General features: G+C 40.4%; 2 pseudogenes; both read left to right on the top strand.

The window, feature by feature from the left end:
• Positions 1-293: 293 nt before the first annotated feature.
• On the top strand, positions 294-896 carry LOC147469767 (uncharacterized; annotated as a pseudogene).
• A 404-nt stretch (positions 897-1,300) lies between these two features.
• LOC147469766 (uncharacterized) lies at positions 1,301-3,920 on the top strand (annotated as a pseudogene).
• The last annotated feature ends 1,714 nt before the right edge of the window (positions 3,921-5,634 follow it).

The raw sequence follows: 5,634 nt of genomic DNA, 5'->3' as shown, positions 1-5,634 counted from the left end.
ACATTGTTTGTCTGTGCCTTTGAACTAAGAAGACTCTACTAAAGCGACAGACGTGCGAGCAACTCAGCCGACATCGAGTCCGAGCCAACAAGCGCCAGCTCCGGTAGTTAGCGAGTCTACCGTGAGTGACAAACTGGAGTCACTCACACAGCTACTGAGTGGTTTTATTAACAACTTCACTCGTTCAGAGCCTGAGACATCTAATACTGTTCACCGTCCTCATGATATTTCGCTGTCTGATGGCGAAATTACCGACAGTGATACTACTGGGCCCTACCCTTTAGATCGTTTCGATGAAGTCATCAGCCCTGCCCAGCTTAATCAGTGAATTTCAAAAGGCTTTAGTGGATTTAGCCGGTTCTTTTCTTGGAGAAGATGAAAAGGGTGAGGCATTATCAGACAAGCTGTCCAACATTCTAAACGCCAGTTTACGTTGACGACCAAGTGATGACTCTGTGAAAGCCACGGCTGCAAAAATCAAACTTCCTGCCAATGTGGACAACTTAAAAGTACCAGTCACAAATAACAACATCACCCAGGCTTTGAACAATGGTGGGAAACTTCTTGATGCCCGTCTTACACGGACAAATTGCCTCATATCCAAAGCCATTGTTCCCATTGCTAAGCTGTTAAGTGATTTGGGAGAGAAGAAAAATCACCCAGCAACCTTCTATCTGACAAGTTTGAACGATAGCCTAAGGCTTTTGGCTGCTTCCTTCAATTATCTTAATCATATACGAAAAGAAGGGGCTCGTATTCACGTGAATGACTCGGCTCTAACCCACCTTACTAGATGGGATTGTGAAGTGGGAACAAATTAACTTTTCCCCTTTGATGTTGTCAAAAAATGTGATGAGATACACAAGACAAAAAAAGCTGGAGAGGCCTCAATATAAACAGTAAACCAACCTGCACGACCAACCCAGGAGATTTAATCCTTACTATAACAAGAGACAGGTTGACAAAACCTATAACCAGGGATATCCCCCATCTAGGTACAATAATAAGCCTTTTTTAGGCCAGAAACAGTCTCAGGGGAGGAAACCGTACAACAGGCACCCCCGTTAACACCGTCCCAGGTGAGCACATGTATTATATACGAACCAATTAACACCCCCCAAAAAAATTATAGGGGGAAAGTTTTATTTATATAACGATCGGTAGAAAGCGTTGACAGGGGATAAACTAATTCATGATATGATTTCAGGCAACGTTATCTCCTTTGATCAGTTGCCAACGCAAGACAAATCTCCAAACACTTGTTTTTTCTCGTAAGAATCAACAGGCCTTAGACTTAGCCATGTTGGAATTTTTTGGTTGTGGTATAGTCGAGGAATGTAGTAGCACATTGCAAGGTTCATGTTTTTATTCGAATATTTTCCCCACAATCAAGAAAGACAGCTCTGCTAGAGTTATATTGAATCTTAGAGAGCTAAATGAATTCATTACTTTCATTCATTTTAAGATGGAGACCATTGCGGATGTTTTATCTATATCTCTAAATTGTTATTTCATGACCATTGACTTTAAACATGCCTTTTTCTCTATTTCTGTTAAGCCAGACCAAAGAAGGTGGCTTCGTTTTCTATGGAAAAATGCTCACTACAAGTTTGCTTCTCTCCCTCAGGGCTTATCATCAGCCCCTAGATTGTTTACAAAGTTGTTAAAACCGGCACTGGCATATTTGCGAAAATTAGGAATGTTAATCTTGTGTTATATTGACGACTGTATTTTTATTGCTTCATCGAAGGGGGAGCTGTTGTATAACGTGAATTATGCAATGCAATTCTTTGATTCATTAGGTCTGACAATTAACATCGAAAAATCGATCCTGGTTCCTACTCAAAAAGTGAAATTTCTGGGCGTTCTTCTAGACTCGATCAACATGGCTGTAGCATTGCCTGATGATAAAATGAAGCGGATTCGATATGAGGGTAGTTCAATACTGAATAAGAAAACGACTACTTTGCATGAATTACCTTCGTTTATCGGATTGGTTATGTTTACGGGTGTTGCCGTTCCTCAGGCACCGTTACATTATAAATACTTGGAGATCTTTCGGAATATGGCACTTATCAAGAGCAAGGGAGATTATGAGGCACACACCTTTTTAGATGTACATTCTCGTGACTTGATTCGCTGGTGGGTCGATAACATCACTTATTAGACTAAATCTGTCATAAATCCTCCTCCTGATTTAGAAATTCGTACGGATGCCTCACTAACAGGCTGGGGAGCGAAATTAGGCTCTATAATGACTGGTGAAAATTGAAATAGTGATGAATTGAATCATATCAATTGTTTGGAATTGAAGGCTGTATTGTTGGGGCTAAAATCTTTATGCAGAGAACATAGAGACACTCACGTTAGATTGAGGTCAGACAACACGACAGTCATAGCTTGCATTGATCGCTGCGCAAGTAATAAAGTATCGTTATTGACGATTGTCGAACAGATTTTTGAATAGACAAACATGAGAGGCATCACATTATCAGCCGAGTATATTAAAGGTTCGGAGAATATCGAAGCAGACCGGGAGTCACGAATAAGGAATAATGATATAGAATCGTAACATCTTTTCTGCATTATGCAAAAACTTTTTTGTGCCAGAATTAGACTTGTTTGCCACCAGGATAAATGCTCAATTACGTAATTTTGTAGCTTGGAAACCAGATCCTGATGCTTCTTATATCAATGCCTTTACCATACTTTGGACATGTGGTTTCAACTATGCCTTTCCATCTTTCAGTATTATCGGGAAAATGATCCAGAAAATGCAAGAGGACAGAGCGACTCTTTTAGTAATTCTTCCTCTTTGGCCGACAAGAGTCTGGTTCCCAAGAACAATGCAATTATTAGTGGAGGATCCTGTAATATTGCCTCGGAACTGCCTCACTCTTGCACAGGACCCATATCGCAAACATCCTCGAGCTGCAATGTTGAGACTCACAGCGATGGTGCTATCAGGAGATCTTTCGAAAGTCAAGGCCTTTCGCCAGAAGTTGCAACCTTTTTACTTGGGTCATGGCGAAATACAACAAAATTACAATATAGGTCGCATATCGAGAAATGGATGTCATTTTGTATCCAAGGGAAAGTTAATCCTTTTCAACCATCTGTAGGTGTACTTCTGGAATTCCTTCTCAATGAATACAGGAAAGGGAGAAAATATAGCTCCATGAATACGTTACCATCTTCTATTTCTGCGATTGGGAATATTGATGGTAAACCAGCAGGTCAACACTTGTTGGTATCCAGATTTATGAAGGCAGTTTTTCAAGAGAGGCCGGCTCTCCCTAGATATAACGTAACATGGGATCCTGAGGTTGTGCTTGAATATATAAAGACATTAGGACCGAACAAACATCTTAGGATTAATCAATTATCCTGGAAATTAGTAATGCTAATGCTGATCTTGTCCGGGCAACGTTGTCAAACATTACATAAGTTAGATGTAAGGAATATGAATATTACCCCTTCTAAGGTAGCATTTACTATTGGAGATATGCTAAAGACTTCAGGACCAAAGAAAAATCTATTACAAATCAGTTTTAAGGCTTATGCACCCGATAGGAGGTTGTGTGTACATACAGCACTCAAACAATATTTGGAAAAGACTTTAGAAAAAAGGGGGAAAGTAACCTCTTCATTCATAAATACAAAATCATACGGTAAACGAGCATCAAGGGACACCTTAAGACGATGGACGATGGACGAAGGATATAATGAGGGATGCTGGGATCAATTTATCAATCTTCGCTGCTTACTCGACTAGGTTAGCCTCATCAAGCAAGGCAGCGGCTTATCTACCACTGTCAACCATTATAAAAACAATAGGTTGGTCCAAGAAATCCACCTTCACAAAATATTATCACAAGCCTGTTAAAGATTTACACTTTGAAGATGCTGTATTAGCATAATATAAAGCTATTAGCTAGCTTTATGGAAAAACAATTCAGATTGGCTATGTATTTGTACATATTACTGTGTAAAATTTGGGTAATAAAAGGTTTTGTTCAGTTGCATTTTCCTTTATGTATGTGTAGTAGTTTTTAGTAACCACTCTAAACCTCTCATTGGGTGCCTTAGTACGCAGTCAAACGAGCGAAGTGAAATTATAAGATTAAGCGAGTTCACCGAGTGTGAAGGTTAATCTTAATTTCACGAGCGTTTTACTGCGTCACTTAGGCACTAAATGCCCTCCCATATCCACCCCTTTAATAAAATATACAATTACATATCAAAATTTCTGGTTCACTCAAAACTACACTCTGAAGACTGAGTGGGGAACCGGTCGGGGAACATCTCATTTAGTGCCAAAGTGACGCAGTAAAACGCTTGTGAAATTAAGATTAACCTTCACACTGGTGAGTACTCGCTTAATCTTATAATTATACACTAGTCCATATCATGCATGCTGTAACGGGACCGTGGAACGATTTCATGCTGTTTTAAAGTCAATGCTGAAGAAACTCTGCGGAGAACGCCCCCAGGATTGGGATCGTTACATTCCGTTTGCATACCGTGAAATACCGAATGACACCCTTAGATTTAGCCCATTCGAACTGTTGTATGGTCGCAAAGTGCGTGGTCCACTGTCGCTTCTTCACGAGCTTTGGACTAATGATGACGTGAATGACGAGACGAAGAATTCCTTTCGATACGTCTTAGATTTGCGATCACGGTTAGAAGAGTCTGCTCAAGTGGCTGCATCACATGCAAATTTATCTAGTAGGAAATATAAAACCTACTTTGACAGAAAGGCTAAAATGCGTAAACTAAATGTGGGTGACGAAGTGCTTGTTCTGTTTCCAACCTCTCACAACAAGTTAACGATGCAATGGAGACCTTATTCGGTAGTACGTAAGCATGAGAATGGTGTTGATTATGAGGTAAAGGTTCGTTCAAAGGTGAGGTTGTGTCACGTTAACATGTTAAAAAAGTATGTAAAGCGTGAAGGTGCTTCTTCCCCCCAAGTGTGTCAGGTGTGCGTTGTGGATGACATTGATGCGTCTGTCGAGAATGCGAGTGATGTTTGCGATATCCCTGACCTGTAAGAAACCGGAGAATGTGAATTCTGACCTGTCGAATGATCAGACGTCGGAGTTAGCAAAGCTAGTCGCCAAATTTTCAGACGTGTTCTCAGATAAGCCGGGAGTAACTCATAGTATCATCCACGACATAAATTTAACGTCAACTGTTCCTGTCCATACTAAGCCATATCCTATTCCTTATCGTATTTGTAAAGCATTTGACGAGGAAGTCGAGAGGATGAAAGCCGTCGGAGTTATTGAGCCGTCTACATCACCTCACTGCTCATCTGTCGTTCTGGTGAGAAAGGCTGACGAATCATGTCGCTTTTGCGTAGATTTTCGTCGTTTGAACGACGTGTCTGTCTTTGATGCCGAACCAATGCCGTCGATGGACGAGGCATTAGGTCATTTTGTAGGAGATTCTTATTTTTTCAGAAATCGATCTTTGCAAAGGATATTGGCAAATCCCTTTGTCGGAAAGAGCAAAACCGTACACAGCTTTTGCTACCAATAAGTATGGGCTTATGCAATTTACTAAAATTCCGTTTGGTTTACGTACTGCATGCGACACATTTATTAGACTAATGAGAAGAGTGACTGC

This window comes from Penaeus japonicus, unplaced genomic scaffold (assembly GCF_977035675.1).
Source record: "Penaeus japonicus unplaced genomic scaffold, GWHDUDI00000001_assembly GWHDUDI00000019, whole genome shotgun sequence".
Lineage (NCBI taxonomy): Eukaryota > Metazoa > Arthropoda > Malacostraca > Decapoda > Penaeidae > Penaeus > Penaeus japonicus.
Note: the sequence above shows the minus strand (reverse complement) of the source record. Positions and strands in the feature narration are given on the sequence as shown.